Genomic DNA, 17470 nt, shown 5'->3' with positions numbered 1-17470 from the left:
TCACGTGAACAGAGAGCAACAATACCCAAAGTCCAAAGGTGCAAACAATTTGATGTTTATTGGGGTGAACTTCCAGCAAGCATGATTCCACTTTCCTTCCTTAGTGTCCCCCCTTCCCAGCTCTGAGACCACAGAGGGTTACCTGTGTCCCTGTTTCCGTTCTCCCCCTTAGCAAAACATAATTCCAATTTCCCCACCCCCATTCCCTGTTCCCATTCCCCCCTTACTTCCTGACTGACTGCAGACTGTATAGTAAAACTAGAGTTCTGCTTAGCTATACCTCAGTTTAATTTCAGTAAAATGATTGGTTAACTAATCCTAACATATTGTTACATGATTTAACCAATTATATCGCAGCACCTTAATTAGTTTACACCCAGCAAAATTAATTCTACAGCAGATAGAAACAATCACAGAACCAGACAGAGATTATACAGACAAACAATAGGTTAATGTGGACTACAATGATAGAACAACACACAAGTGAGGATTTCACATCCCAGCTATTGATAAGTAAGTTCTTGCCAGACAGGATGCTATCAAACTAAGTTTCCTTTTACATCTTCTCGGCACTTCCCTTTCTCTGGAGGTGATAGATCAGATCACCTTTCTAACAGCCTCAGATTGCCTTATTTCAATGTGACTAGGTTGGAATGTAAGGATGTGACCATTCGCTTCCTAGCTTATGGCTGCCTCTGCTGCTTAGCCAAAGGCCTTAGTCTAAGAGCAGGGCCTCGGACTGGTCACAGTGAGAAAAGGCCTTATACAGTCAGACAGTGATTTTGATTCTTTCTTTCTTGCTTGCTTTCTTTTATACCTCTACAACTAGCTAAGTGATAAGAATACACCTAAAGTCTTAGAGTATAGGCCTTTACAGACAGGCCTGAATATCTATATCCTAACAATTGAGGATGGCCAGGGGACGTCACATTTGAAGGCTGATCATTGCTCTTTGAACAGGCAGGGGAAGGGAATCTTATTCGAAAGAGGAGAAAGCCCCAGAAATCTTCCCCTTATACCATATCTGACCCATGTGCTAAGACTGGAACTAACATCAAAGACTCTCTGAAATCCCCCTGAGCTTGATCTGGGCCTGATCAAGAAGATGCTACTTCACAGCTTTGGGGATTCTGTCACAAGGGCAATCATTAATAAGTTCATGGAGTGTTTCATTTGCTTCATGTTTATCATTAGCCACCCAAACTCAATAGTCTTTGGAAATTTACAGAGTTTACTGGAGTTCAGAGACTCATAGATTCCAAGGGCAGAGGAGACCATTGTGATCATCTAGCCCGACCTCCTGTATAACAGAGCCCAGACAATTTCCCCAAAATAATTCTTACAGCATGTATTTTATCCCAAAGGTTAATAACTCTCACAGTTAAAAATTTACACCTTATTTCAGTCTCAATTTGTCTAGCTTCAACTTTCAGACATTTAATGATGTCAGAACTTTTTCAGCTACATTGAAGAGCCCATTATTAAATATTTGTTCCCTGTGTAGATACTTACGTAGCCTGTAATCAAGTCACCCCTTATCCTTCTCTTTCTTAAACTAATTGGACTGAGCTCTTTGGCTTCATCACTAAGAGGTACATTTTCTAATCCTTTAATCATTCTAATGGCCCTTCTCTGAACCCTCTGCAAATTTTTTAACATCTTTCCTCAATTGTGGCACCAAAACTGGACTCTGTATTCTAGCAGTGGTTGAATAAGTGCTTTAGATCCCCCTGTTTATTCATCCCAGGATCGCATTAGCTGTTTTGGCCAGAGTGTCACACTAGGCTCTTATATTCTGCTCATTATCCACCATGACCCCCAAATCCTTTTCAGAGTCCCTGCTTCCCAGAATAGACTTCCCCATCCTTTAAGTGCAGCCTATATTCTTTATTCCTTGACGTATACATTTACGTTTTGCCTGTGCTAAAATGAATATTATTTGCTTGTGCCCAATTTACCGAGCAATCCAGATTGCTCTGAATCAGTGACCTGTCCTTTTCATTATTTACCACTCCCCAAAATTTTGGGTCATCTGCAAACTTTACCAGTGATGATTTTATCTTCCCTTTCAGGGCATTAATAAAAATATTAAATACTGTTGACCCCAGAATTGTTCCCTGTGGCACTCCAATGGAAACACACTTGCCCAATGACAGTTCCCCATTTATAGTTACATTTTGAGGCCTTTCACTTAGCCAGTTTTTAATCCATTTACCATGTGCCATGGTAATTTTATATCCTACTTGTTTTGTAATCAAAATGTTGAGAGGTACCAAGTCAAACGCCTGAGAGAAGACTAAGTATATTAGGTCAAGATTATTACCTGTATCAGCCAAACTTGTAATCACTTTAGAAAAAGAGATCAAGTTAGTTTGATGGGATCTCTTTTGCATAAACCCATGTTGATTTGTATTAATTACATTATCCTCCTTTAATTCTTTAGTAATTGAGTCCAGTATCAGCCACTCCATTATCTTGCCCAGGATCAATGGCAGGCTGATAGGCCTATAATTTCCCAGATCATCCCATTTACCCTTGGCACAACATGAGCTTTCTTCCAGTCTTCTGGAATTTCCCCAGTGCTCCAAGACTTATTGGGTGGACATGAGGAGGATACTTGGGAAACGGGATGACTTGGGTATTTGTCTAGCCTCCAAAGAAAGGAAATCCCAAGACTCCTGATGTCAGCCCACCCGGAGGAGGGTGTTCTAGCCTAATGGTCTGAGCAGGCATGACATCTAGTGATCGGGGCAAGCATCAGTAGATCGGGACAAGCATCAGTAGTTCGGTGCCAAAGCCAGGGATCAACACAGAGGGCAGGAACTGGAGTGAGCAGGGTAGCAGGCAACGAGGGGTTCAAGGCTGGGGTAGGACAGAGGCAAGTCTGGGTGTGAGGCAGGAGCAGCAGGAACAAGGTAACACATAAGCAGGCTCAGTGGTGAGCATGAGCATGGCAAGGCTAGTGAGTTGCTCCAGCTGCTGGCCTAGGAGCCAGCCTGCTGGCCTCTGCAGCCAATCAGGTGGCACTGCTAATCAGGCACCCTGCTGCAGGCCAGCTGTACTGATGAGGCTGCCTGGAGACTTGCTCTGTTGCAGGCCCTGCTTCCTGACCCCTGGCTTCTCTTCTTGGCTCTGAGACATAAACCTGACTCTAGGGTTAGAGCTGGAGAGGGGTAGTCAAGACTTCTTGCGGTTATGCCAGGTCCAGGAAGTGACTTGGATGTAGTGGAAAGAAGAAGGGGGAGAAGAAAATACTGATGAGATTTACATGACCTCTGATTGAAAAGTCAACTTTAAATTTGATCTCATTTTGGCCTCAGCAGCCAATTAATGTCCCCACATTTCAGCATTCTAGCTGAAACATGGTAATTGATTATGGCAGTGGTATAAACATCTCAATTAAAATAGTCTATTTCCTAATTTCACTGGGTAGTTCAATATCAACTTTGAACAGAATACAATAGACCCACCTGTACTAGTTTAGATTAGAATAGACCATCCTGTACTAGTTCAAAATACAATAGAATAGACCCAATTCTACTAGTAGAATAGGTCCATCTGTACAATTTAGAGTAGATCGAATAGAGAAAAATAGAGTTCTAACTTGTAAGGCTGCGGGCTTGCCAATTCTAGAAAAACTCCCTCACTTTAGAATTGCTACCATATTTCCAAAGGGCATCTAAATTGGTTGACCTTGTGGACTTGACGCCAGCTATGCTTTTTTACCAGGCTCTCTATCTATTTTTTTGTTTTGGTGTTTACTGTTTGCTCTCCATCACTACAGCAGATAAATATGGACTTTCAAAAGCACTTAAGGTTTTCGGAGTACAAGTTCCTTTGAAAGTCTCTGATACACATGGATTGCTGATCTCTTGAGCAAGAAGAGGCCTTTTCTTGACAATATTAGTTTTCATGGTGGAACACATTTGTTTCCTTTCGTTGTTTTTTACTACTTCTGTCCCATTTTTCTCTTTTTTTACTTCCCCCCCTTTTTTTAATGAAAAAAGAAAGAGAGAAGGAGAACAGGGGAAGAAAAGGAAAGCCCAAAGACTAATTTAATTCTATTTTTATTTTATACTTTTTATTTTTATCTCTGCAAAGTACTGGAAAATGTATGATAATATTTTTCACTTTATATTCTAATTTCAATAAAAAAGATACCTTATATGTCTTTCATGATTGTGGCAGGGCAGGGGTAAAACCCCTTGAATGCCCTGCCAAAATGCTGGCTAAGCCCTGCTGTCTGGTAGGTAAGTAGCAGCAGCTCGGCTGAGGAAGGGAAGGGAAGGGCTATAAAAGCCCTAGAGAAAGCTCAGTCAGGAGGCTAGCCTGGGAGGGGACAGGAGGCTACAGCTCTGTCTCCTCACCAGAGGAAGGGTGCCTCATAGGTCAGGAGACCCTGGAATGGGTTAGAAAGGGGATAACTGTTGGGGGATAAAGGGGACTTGTCAAGGTTCCTTTCCCACTCTGATCTCTGGGGTACAGATGCGGGGACCTGCATGAAAAAACCCCTAAGCTTATTTGTACCAGCTTTGGTTAAAACTTCCCCAAGAGACAAAATCTTTGCCCTTGGACTAGGGTATGCTGCCACCACCAAGTGCTTTAACAAAGAACCAGTGAAAAGTACCACTTGGAGTTCCTCTTCCCCCAGCTATCCACCCAAGCCCTTCTACCCCCTTTCCTGGGGAGGCTTGAGAATAAACAAGTTGAGCACAGACCAGCTTGGGTTTCTTAGGACCCTAAAAATCCCATCAGATTCTTAAAAAAAAAAAGAACTTTATTAGAAGAAGAAAACAAAGGTAAAAGAAACACTCTGTAAAATTAGAATGGAAGATAATCTCACAGGCAGTCAGAGACAAAACATAGAGAATCCCTCTAGGCAAAACCTTAAGTTACAAAAAGACACAAAAGCAGGAATACACATTCCCTCCAGCACAGTGAATTTACAAGCCAAAACAAAGAAAACCTAATGCATTTTCTAGCTAGATTACTTACTAACTTTACAGGACTTGGAGGGCTTGCATCCTTGATCTGTTCCCAGCAAAGGTATCACACAGACAGACAAAAGCCTTTCCCCCCCCCTCCAGATTTGAAAGTATCTTGTCCCCTTCTTGGTCATTTTGGGTCAGGTGCCAGTGCGGTTACATTAGCTTCTTAACCCTTTACAGGTGAAAGGATTTTGCCTCTGGCCAGGAGGGATTTTATAGCACTGTTTACAGAAAGGTGGTTACCCTTCCCTTTAGATTTATGACAGGACTGCACTGTAAATAAAAGCACAAGGGTGAAACACCAGAAGAAGGTGTGAGGACTCTTATTTTGCCAGCCTCAGCACAGGGCACAGGGGAGAGAAAGAGGAAACCTGTGCGGACCCTGTGACAATGATAAAAAAGGTAGAGCAGCTCAGTTTAAAAGTTCACTTTTATGTCAGGTTTCTGAGAAAATGCAACCAAAAAGAATTTAAGTGTAACTTGTGACATTAGAAATAGAAACATAAAGACTGAATTAATTAACCTATCTTGCTAACTAATCCTACGAGAAATGCAAGTAACAAGAAAAGTGGATGAGTAAAAAGACTGAGCCATATGATACTAGACTACTATATTTGTAAGTGGGGGAATAGTCCCGCTATTGTGGGGAACTTTCCTGGCTTCTGCACTACCCTGGTGAAGTGGGCTAGCGAAAGGATCCGAGTCCTCGCTCCCACTTCCTTTACCCAGAGGCCTCCCTGCGCTTGAGGACTCCCCTTCCACTCTCCTGTCTGGCAGAGTCCTCGTAACCCCAACAAGGCTGGGCCCAGGATTCCTGGGGGGCTCGACCCCCAACCCTGCTGTGCACAGGGGCTAGGGTGTCCCCACTCTGGGGTACTCTCTCTGCACTGGGCACTTCTCTGACCCAATGATCATTACATACAATTTAGAGCAAATGCAAGTTATTTAATCAACAATTAATTTTAAAAAAGAGTAAGGGAAAATGGGAAAGGTTAAATGAAACACATCACCCCGCTCTGTGGCAGGGAACATCACAAAGAGTGTCTCTGGAATGTCCAGGCAGTTCACAGTCTGTTCCTTGTAAGTCCCAGGCCTTCTTCTCAGGTCCCTGGCTGTGCTACAGGGTTGCTGTAGGTTGGACACTCGCTCTGGTGGTGGCCACATGCTCTCGGGCTCTAGGTGGCAGGGCCCTTCTTCCCAGCATTGCCCCCACCCTGTCAGGGTTACTAATCCCCCTCCGAGTCTGGCCTGCAGAGTGTTCTGGCTGAGGCATCTCCCTGTGCTGGTCCCGCTGCCCGGGGTCCCCCTCGCTCTCCCCAACTGCTCATGACACCTGGCCCCGGAATGCTCCAGCCCCAGCTCCGCTCTGCCTCAGCACGGCTGCTGCTCTGCCTCCAGCTCCCTGGGCTGCTTCTCTGGCCCCTCTGGCTCTGGTTGCTGCAGCTCTGCTCCCAGGACAGGTCTGCTCTGCAGGCTGCTTCTGTGACTCTGCTCCCAGCACTGACCTGCTTCGTGGGCTGCTTTTCTGGCCCTCCTGGCTCTGGTTGCTGCAGCTCTCCTCCCAGGGCAAGTCTGCTCTGCCTGAGCTGTGCCTCTGGCTTTGGGGCTGCAGCTCTGCTCCCAGCACAGGGTCTGCTCTCTCTGGGCTGCTTTTCTGGTCCCTCTGGATCTGGCACAGCTCTGCTCCCCAGCTCAGCTTGGGCCCCTGCTTTCTCCTTAGCTGGGCTCCACTCTGTCTGACCCAGGCAATTCTAGCTCACCCGGAGGAGGACGGGACCTCCCTGGCCTCCTGACTCCCTGATTAGCCTCCCTGCCCTGTCAGTCAGGCTGACCTGAAGCATTGGCCTCTCCCCATTGCTCCTAGGGACTGGCAGTCTCAGGGTCCTGATTCCCCATCGACCCTTCCCCCTTTTAGTACTGGGAGCTAGCAATTAAAACACCCCCACTGAATGTTAGTAAGGGGGCAACAGTCCCCTTACATATTCATCTGTTGGACTGTTCTATGATAAAAACCCTCATGCCAATTAAGAAAAAATTATAATACATAATTTTTTCAACATATGTGAAAAACTTGTTTCCTTCTCCTGAGTAAACTATGATCTGTATGATTTTGTTTTCAGTCTTTGAAAACATTCATAGATTTTTTTTTTTAAACCAAAATAGCCGAGGTTCCAATCCCCAGCGGTTAGAAAACATTTGAGTGATTTGAACTGTTTTTCATAAGCTGGGGCACCTGGCACATTGGCTTCAATGGATTTATGCATCTTTACATCTGCTGGGGATAGCCGTTCCTGCAGCCACCTTCCTCTGCTTTGTGGGACACACCAGGGCTGAGGCATCAACCTGCCTGGAAGGGAGGCAGCCGCGCATGTCCCAGTGGCATAAACTAGGTACCTGGGGAACTTTTACAGCAGAAATCTAGGTGCTGACACGCCCCATGCTCCAGAGGAAAGTTTTGCTTTGATTGTGACCTTTTTAATTATTTTCACGTTTTCTTTAGTATAAATTAACTGAGACATCAAAATGAAAAAAAAAACCAACCACTATTTTGAGCTGGAAAATGTCAGAACAGGACATTTCAGCCATTTTTGCACCTTTAACAAAAAAAAAAAATTAAACCAGAAGATTCATCAAATCCAACCCTTTCCCGAGAAAAGTTTTTGTTTTGATGAAATAGCATTTTCTGACAAACAAAACATTTAGCTAGAAAATGTTCAAGAAGCTCTCCTAAAGAGCTCATAAGTCCATTGACCTGGGGAACTCATTGCCACAAGATATCGCTGAGACAAAGAGCTCAGCAGGGTGAGTCATTGGCATGGATTACGAGAGCCTTCAAGATGACATTAGATAAGAGAATGAATTAAACCGCCATGGTGCAGGTCTCCAACCAGCCACTAACTCACAGGAAACCTCCCTTATGGTCCCCCCAGGAGTCACTGCCCTGAGCAGGGCTGTTTCATGAGCCTGTGGAAAGAGGTGCACTTAGACCCATAAAACTCTGCTGACTCTCAGGACTGGGTTCAGGCACTCCAGGGCCATGCATGGGGCTCTGCCCCCTTGACCCTGTGTCCACGTATAGTGTCAGTGGTGGGTGGGACAGTGTCATGGGACCCCTGCTCCCTCCCAGAAGAGGCAGTGGGTGACTCTTCCCCGCCCTTTGGGATCAGCAAGGTGCCCACAGACAGGCAGGGGGCAATTGTAGTCCCCCCAGTCTTTACCTTCCCAGCCAGGGTGTATCTGCTTGGGTGAGGGGGTCAGGGCTGCTGTGCTCTTCCCCTTCCTCTGCACACTGAGTCCCCTGCTGGGGCAAGGTTGGTGGGGTCCTCAGAGAAGTGGGGCTGGGAATTCAAACCCCATGGTGACGCCTGGGGCAGTTCCCCTCTCCCAGAGCCATTGTCTCAGGCTCTCCACAGAGTCAGGCAGACAATGCTGCAGCTGCTGCATTGGGGTCAGATCTCCCCACTTCCCAACCTTTGCTCCAGGCTGTGGGTGGTGCATCATCTGGGGCTGGCCCCAATCAGACCCAGGGCACTGGTCTCTGGCAATTCCTATGTTCCTGTGGAAAACAAGGAAAATCTGCTTGACAAAAAACTTGACAGATATTTCACCCAGCTCTGTGAAAATTCATTAAAAGCTCAAACAAAACTGAACAATGGATCAGCTCTAAATAAATGATTCTTTATGAATTGTTCTTCCCGTCTCAGTTAATATTCCTCTGATTAATTGTTTTAGTAAATTGAGGCACAGAGACTTGAGGTAATATAGTGTATAGTCAGGCTTAGATCACAGGAGCTCCTGGCATCTTGACCTCCTTTCTCTAGCCACTGCTGACTGCTCTATGTGCTATCATTTGAGGTCGCGATTCTTAAGGGAGTCTTCAGGAGTTAGAAGCTCAAGATGTACATGCCTTACTCCCTTAGGCTCCTTAAATCCCTGCTGTCATTCTCTGAACTTGAAGAGAAGCCCAGGCCTTGGAAGTCAAGAAAATAGATGCAAAGCCAGGATTACAAAGGGGTTTAGGCACCCAAAGAAGCTGATAGGCACCTACAGGGATTTACAGTACACCAACGGTTTAGGCACCCAACACCCATTGAATGACCCAGCTACTCCCAGTAGGTTATTACACATATTGAATCTATTTCCTTATGTTAAGTATCCTCACACCTTCTTGTCAACTGTCTAAATGGGCCATTTTGATTATCACTTCCAAAAGTTTTTTTTTCTCCTGCTGATAATAGCTCATCTTAATTAATTAGCCTCTTACAGTTTGTATGGCAACTTCCACCTTCTTTGTATGTATATATATATACATCTCTTCGTACTATATGTTCCATTCTATGCATCCAGTGAAGTGGGCTGTAGCCCACGAAAGCTTATGCTCTAATAAATTTGGTAGTCTCTAAGGTGTCACAAGTACTCCTGGGATTTAGCCACTTAGCTCACATAGGAGCATTGATAAATCCCAGTCGGTGCCTGTCTCCATCTAATTAGATGCCTAAATCCATTTGTAATCCTGGCCTACAGATAACCCAGAAGCTGGGCTGGAATCAGGGAACCCTGGGGAAGATCGTAGGCCCTGTGCTAGGCAGGGGATCAGATTAGAGGATCAGAAGGACCCTTTTGGCTTTATCACCTAGACATCTATGCACTTTCCTCTGGGCCTTTGCTGCTGAGCTGTGCAGAGCTCCAGGGAGTGAGTCCCACTAGCCCTTAGGAAATAGAAGTGGATAAATCACCTTCCTGCAGCATGGGTCCTTTAATGCCAGTGCAAATTAAAGCCAGCTACACACAGCTCAGCCCGCAGAGAGCAACAGGTCTGAGTCTAGTTCAGTCACAGAGTGAGAGATGAAAGGATGCTCAGATACTTGTGCCTTTAGCTTCTAGTTTGTGGTATATAGATAGATATTGACCAAAGAATCCTGGTGCTGGATGACTGAATGCATCATATGTTGCAAAAAAAAAAAATCCACAAAGATTAGCACCGTAAGTTTGTTATTTTAATTCAATATGTTTGGGGATCAATATACAGGGGGAAATTAAGATTATATGTATGAATTACAATATGAACACGTTAAAACTTTACTCTCAGTTTAATCAATTACCTACTGATGACAGGAATTTTTCCACCTCTCAGGAAAAGTTTGACATTTCACCGAAAACACAAAATCTATTTTTTGTTTTAATTTTTAGCAAATGAAAACTTTCTACTGAAAACTGGACTGCTGGAGAACCTTCTCATCATCACAGCCATAGCCCTCAACCACCACCTTCACACCCCCATGTACTTCTTCCTGATGAATCTGTCCATCCTAGACCTTGGCTCCATCTCTGTCACCATCCCCAAATCCATGGCCAATTCCCTCATGAACACAAGTTCGATTTCTTATTCTGGATGCGTTGACCAAGTCTTTCTCCTCGTCTTCTTCGGTTCAGCAGATTTTGCCATACTGACCATCATGGCGTATGATCGATACATCTCCATCTGCCAACCACTGCACTATGAGACAGTGATGAACAGGAGATCTTGTGTCCAAATGGCAGCCAGTGCCTGGATCAGTGTTCTTCTCTACTCTGCAGTGCACACTGGAAACAGCTTGCAATATCCTTCTGTGGAGGCAACATGGTGGAGTAGTTCTTCTATGAAATCCCCGAGCTCCTCAAACTCGCCTGCTCTGACTCAGACCTCAGTGAAGTTGGGTTTCTCATCTTTAGTGTGTGCTTAGCCTCAAGCTGCTTTATTTTCATAATTGTGTCGTATGTTCAGATCTTCACCACAGGGCTAAGAATCCCCTTTGAGCAGGGCCGGCATAAAGCCTTCTCCACCTGCCTCCCTCACCTCATTGTGGTCTCCTTGTTTATTTGCACGGGGACCTTTGCCTACCTGAAACCCACCTCCAGCTCAACCTCAGGTCTGGATCTCGTGGTGGCTGTTCTCTATTCTGTGTTGCTACCAACGATGAATCGGATCATCTACACCATGAGGACCAAGGAGCTCAAAGGTGCACTGAGTAAACTGATAGGTTGGAGGTTATTTATTAAGAATGAAGTGTTCCTATTTCTCCTTGGATCATGATTTCATTCTGTGTTTCTTTAGAAATATAATTACCTGACGACATTATTGTCTCCATGAGAACATACCATGCTATCTGTTTATGCAGAATTGGGTATTTACACTAGTAAAAATCCAGACAAACTTGACTGAAGAAAAAAAAGTTATTATAGATTTAGACCAATGTAAACAGGATCAGAATCTATCTATCTATCTAGTAACTATATACTGTTACCCATCACCAAACTATCTGAGCATCTTGCACATAATATCAGAAGCCATAGCAAAAGTCTCTAGTGCGGTCTCTGGCTCTTCTTATTTTGGGAGATAAATATTCTGATTGAGGTTTCAATTCATTTGTTGTTTGTTTCTCTGTTTTTTAATTTATTTTTGTTTACCTGGTTGGTTGGTGGTTTGATTTGTTTCATTGTTACAGGTGGTTTTGGAGGTGGAAAGGCCCAGGGAGATGGTGAGTGTTTGGTTCAACAGGGATTTCAATGTTTGTCCTCTCTTGGGAGTGCCCATATGTCATCTCCCTTGATGGGGTTCTTCTGAGCACACTGAAGGTTTGCTCCCCACAATGATAAAAGGGTGCAAAAGAGGTTTCTGCATGGTTGAATTCCTGCTGAAATGATTATGTTTATACTGTTGGGGTATGATTGTATTATCAATGATGTGTTGGGGAACAAAGAGCCATCTTTTTATCATTTTCATAGAATCATAGAATATCAGGGTTGGAAGGGACCTCAGGAAGTCATCTAGTCCAACCCCCGGCTCAAAGCAGGACCAATCCCCAACTAGATCAAGTTAACTTAAATAATTATGTAAAAGCTGTGTCATTCGTGCTGTGGTGGAAAGGCTGTTCTGAAGGGAAACTTTTCCCAGTGTCTCCTAAAGAAACTCTGACTCGGGATAATGAGGCCAAAATTGGATCCCATTGAAGTCACTGGGGTCTAGCCCCTCACTTCAAAGAGATCAGGATTTGGCCAATGGCCAGTACACACAAGGATCCAGATTTGGCTGACAGAACCCTGGAAAAAGTGAGGGTGACAGAGATGTAAGGGTCCCATTTTCTAACTCAGCTAGACCAGCACCAATGGAGAGTAGACCCACTGACATCACCAGTATAATACTGATGATGTTCTGGCCCAAAGTCTCTGGGCTGCACTCAACAGTAATAGAAACACTGGTATAAGTTACTTTTGTGGGGTTATTTTGTTCTAACCTTGTTGAAAGTGGAAAAGTGCCATCCCATGTTACAGATGGGAACTGAGGCCCCGAGAGAGTGATGTGCCCAAGATCACACAGGAAATCTGTGGCAAAGCAGGGAACCGGGCTGGGTCTCCCAGGTTCCAGGGTAGCATCCAAATGACTGGACCATCCTTCCTCAGTCATTACAACATGACTAAGGAACTGGGACTCTGTACACCTGGGTTCTGTTCCTCTGAGCAGCTGTGTGACCTCAGGCCAGTCACTTCCACTCTCTGTGCAATCTGGAAAATGTGGCTGATGATATCGACCCTGCTTGATAAATCACTTTGAGATCGACAGCTACATTTTATTGTTGTCTACATGTCCATGGTGACCAGACGCAGACCACAGAAGAATACTTGAATAGTAAAGTTGCGTGGGAAACGGGTTTTCTGTCCTGCAAGACTTGTCAAGATTTTGAGAGAGGCAAGGTAGGTGAGGTAACATCTTTTATTGGAGCAACTTCTGCTGGTGGAAGGTGCAAGCTTTCACACTTCTCAGAGTTCTTCCTTAGTTCTGGAGAAGAGAACTAGAGAGTCCAAGCTAAATATAAGATGGGACAGATTGTTACACTAAGAAGATCACACATGTTGTAGGAGACCACTTAAAATGAGCGGACAATTAACATGAAGTAGGCGATAAACACCTCTGCAGAGTAGGCATCAGGGATGTAGACTCCAAAGGAGCTACAGCCAATTTACACAGGCTTGGCAACAAATATGAATTACAGGTTTTTAAAATGTCATGCAGCATTGCATCTGCAGCCCAATGAGCCTTTTAGTTTAGTGCTGTCTGCACTAAGAGGAAAAACAATGTAAATGTTGAGAAAGAAAGAAAGAAAGAAAGATTGATTCTGGGCCATTCATCCCAACAGAAGTTGAAGATCAGATACAGAAAATATTAGCAACACTCAATTCCTCCAAAGTTCTATCCCGAGTGGAAACGAATCTCTCCATCACCATTAAAAGTTTCACTTGTAATTAATCCCAAGGGGCAAAGAGCGAAGAAAGTGCAGACGGGTTAGGAACTTTGGAATCAGCTTCAGATCCGTTTCACAGGCAAAGAATATGGATTTGAAACTGTGTAGCGGGCCAGATCCCCTGCTGGTGTAAACCAGCATACCTCCATTCAAATCACATGACCAGATTCCCAGTTGGAGTAAATAATCCTAACTACTCTGAAGTCAATGGAACTGTACCAATTTCCAGTGGCTTTGTGCTTGGCCCTTTGTTTTTAGTCTTTCCCTCTGGGTACCTCCTAGTGATCAGCTTCAAGCAAACAGGTCAGCCTGAGCAGCAGGTACCTCTGGTGGCTGCATCCCAAGAGCTGCTGGTGCAACGCAAGAGAAAAAAAAGATCTCTGTTCGCCCAGAGGTAATTATGTGGGGTTAATGAAGGAACAGGCTATTCTGGGCCAACTGAGGTTCTGGCGCCTCTGGGTTCTTACTTATTGCAAGTCACGTGTCTGTGCTCTATATTTTCTTTCTGAAAACACCTTAGGGTACCCTTTCAGACTCTGCCTTGCCTTGTTTTTAGCCAAGTGTTGCCGGCACCCAGTGCCGAGAGGCAAAACAACAGCAGGGGTTCGTTACCCGGTGTGTTTCACTCAATAATCACAATGGGGTGGAGAAGCAGAAGAGTTTATTTGCAGCTGCAAACAAGGTACAGGGAGAAGAGAATCTCAAATCCTGCACACAGAGCAGGTTATTACACACACTTTTATATTCCTTAATGCTACTGCACTACACATCAGCCAATTAAAACTTTGCACAAATACTCTGCCTTCCTTATATGGATTACAACAATGTTTATTTCCTGCAACCTCTAACAAGAATTCCTAGCAACTTAAAAAACCAGCACATTCTGTCTGGCCTTGTAACTATCTCCTATTATCTTTAGCTTGGTGTCAGCAAACCTTACACTATGAGGCATTATCTGTGGCTGCAACATTGTTTTAAAAGCAAAAGAGCTTACTCAAAGCAGCCAGGCTTGAATTCTATTAAGGGGGGTTAAGAAGAAGCCCTTAGGCCTTCAGCAAGGAGACTTCCTCAACCCTTATGGCCTTCCATCCCCTCGACTTAACTAGTGGCCATGCCCTGGGGTCTCCAACAATTCCCTCCTTTGAGAATACTCATTTTTATTGCTTGAGTCTTCTCATCTTTATTTACTTACTAGCGGACCATGCATAAAATTAAAATGTTCAAAACTGTGCAAAATAAGCATTCTTACACAGGGCCACATACAACACAGTAAACATAACATGATTCATACAGGGAAAAAAACCCTTAAATAATAGCTAAACAACCCACTTAGCCACGGGGAAAGGCCCCAACCAGAAAATAAAGAGCCTAGCCAATTCTTCCCAGTTTGCTGATGAATGCCCTTTGCCAGCTGCTTTAGGCATTGTAAGTCAGCTTCTACGGATGGCCCTGCATCTGTTATATTAAAGCAACACATGCCTGCAAACTCCTGGCATAGGTGACCATGGCGTAGAAGCAAATAGTCCACAGCCATCCTGTTCTGTAGCATACCCTGACGTACGTCCCCTAACTCATGTGAGAGTTGGGCCAGGACAGTTGAGGTTAAGTTAATGGCCTTTGCCACCGTGCAGGCAAGGTGCTCTACTGCGTGATAATTATGCACCACAAGCCCAGGGATACCAACTAAAGAAAAGGCCAGAGCTGCTGCCTTAGTCTCTGAGAATAAGGTTCTCTGAGAACGACGTTGCGTTCGCTGCACTCTGGGCCAGTGCCAGCCAGGTATTTACGGGTACAATGCTTGAAACAGCAGTACCGGTTAGGCACATGGCTAAGAGGGGGAATAAAATATACTTTTTTATTTATTTTTTTGCTTTTTTGGTGGGCTGCCGTTTAAATAGTAATTTTAGTCCAAGATCCTCAGTGGAGGGGGCTGAATGCATGGTCCACCTTTCAGCCGGGGGTGGGGGGGGGTGGGGTGGGGTTTGACACCGCTTTCAGCTGGGTATAATGAATCCAATTCTTGTGTCCCTCGACCTTTGCTGCCGTGTGGGAGACCAGCAGAACGGTATAGGGTTCCTTCCACTTTTCCTGGAGGGGCTCGTCTTTCCAGGTACGTACAAGCACTGAATCACCAGGCTGCAGGGAGTGGATGGGCAAATCCAAGGGTAGAGGCTGGGAATCCTTAGTATACCTATGAAGAGACGAAAGAACAGCAGACAGGGAACACATATACTGAGACAAAAACTCATTTCCCAATTTTCACTCTCCCCCTGACACAACCGGTGTACCATTTATAGGCCATGCCCTTCCAAACATAATTTTAAAGGGACTGAGCCCTAATCTACCCTTTGGGAGAGCACGGATGCAGAGCAGAACTAGGGGCAGGGCATCAGGCCACCGTAGGGAGGCCTCCTGGCATACTTTTGAGAGATGTCGCTTAAGGGTCTGATTGGTCCACTCCACTACCCCACTGGCTTGTGGTCTCCAGGGTGTATGGAGTTTCCAGGGAATCTGTAAGGCGTCTGAGATGCTTTGGACGATTTTTGACGTGAAGTGTGTTGCATTGTCAGATTCCATCCACTGGGGAAGTCCAAAGCGAGGAATAATCTCCTTAACAAACTTGAGAGCCACTGGGCAGCCAGGGGTTGGAGTCTGGAGGTTATAAAGTACTTTCCCATTAGTTGGATAAGTGCCTCCCTGCCAGCATGAGTGGTCTGATGTAATTTCTGTAATACGGGCAGAATTAGGCTCTTTGGTAAGAGGACTTTCCCTTCCAGGGAATGAAGCCATCCCTCCTTTTCCTGGAGACCAAGTTTGTCAGCTAGCTGTTTCTCCTCCCCAGAATACTGAGGGGTCAGGAGCTCTCCCACTGATGGGATAAGGGCATGCATATAGGTATTCTCAGTTTGAGGGGACATCAGGGTGGCAGCAGGCTTCGCCTCTCTATCTGCCCTGACATTACCCCTGGTCACATCTTGATCCTCCCTCTGATGGGCCTTACAGTGTCCCACTGCCACTTCTAAAGGGAGTTGCACTGCCTCTAGAAGCCGGAGAATTTGGGGCCCGCACTTGACTGGGGAGCCTTGGGCTGTCAGCGTTCCGCTCTGCTTCCACAGGCCAGCAGGAGCATGCAGCACACCAAAAGCATATTTGGAATCAGTGAAAATATTGACCCGTTTTCCTTTCGACAGTTTGAGTGCACGGGTCAGGGCCACTAGCTCAGCCAATTGGGCAGAGGTCCCAGCGGGCAAACTTTTAGCTTCCACGGTGTCACTGAGGGTCACAAGAGCATAACCCGCCCTTCTTTGCCCATTTATCACCATGCTGCTACCATCAGTGTACCACTCATAATCTGCATTTGGGAGGGGCACATCCTTCAAGTCCGGGCGGCTAGAATATTGGGCATCTATGATCTCCAAACAGTCATGTTCCTGTTTTTTGTTTGTGGTAAGAGGGTGGCAGGGTTAAGGGATGGACAAGGCCGCAGCGTGACCTCAGGGTTCTCTAAGAGCTTTGCTTGGTATCTTTGCCTGTGGCTCCTGTCACAGTGAGGGAGTCTGCTACTGGCAACTGAAGGGGTTGATTTACAGCAGTTTGCGCTGCTTCACAGTTCACTAAAAAATCTATTTCTTTATTTCCCACCTGCATTTTTACTCAGGGTTCCGGGGGTAGGATGATCCGTCTCCCCTGACACCCCTATTTCTGTTCTTCTATTGCCATTGTAGAGGTACCCCCCCTTTCCTTCTTGTTTGGGCACTTATTTTTTCAGTGTCCCTCTTGCCGACACAGGGCACACTGATTGCACCCCAGTCGTCTCTCCTGCGGGCCTGGACGTCCGCGTCCACGACCCCTTTCTTCTCTTTCACTTTCCTTCGTGCCTGCCTGCACCGCCGCTACCATCAATCTCACTTGCTTTTTTTTCTTTTTCATTTCTTTTAAACTATACACTCGATTTGCTGCTTCTAAAATTTGTGCCATGGTTATACCCATCAAATCCTTTTTTTTTTGGTAGCTTTTTTTTAATGTCGGGGGCTGCCCTGCTTGTAAATACTTTTTTAATAATTGCCTCAGTTTGTGGATCATTAGGATCTGCATTGGTATACTGTCGGATTGTATCTCGAATGAGCTGTAAAAAGGCTCTAGGGTTTTCCTTTGGATCCCGCACTACCTTATATGGTTTAGACCAATTATTCTGTCTGACAG

General features: G+C 45.2%; 1 pseudogene; it reads left to right on the top strand.

Annotated features, from left to right (window-relative positions):
- Nucleotides 1-2604: 2604 nt before the first annotated feature.
- LOC119567682 lies at nucleotides 2605-11420 on the top strand (annotated as a pseudogene).
- Nucleotides 11421-17470: the final 6050 nt, after the last annotated feature.

The sequence above is a fragment of the Chelonia mydas genome, chromosome 14, assembly GCF_015237465.2.
Source record: "Chelonia mydas isolate rCheMyd1 chromosome 14, rCheMyd1.pri.v2, whole genome shotgun sequence".
NCBI lineage: Eukaryota > Metazoa > Chordata > Testudines > Cheloniidae > Chelonia > Chelonia mydas.
This window is presented reverse-complemented; position numbering and strand designations above follow the sequence as displayed.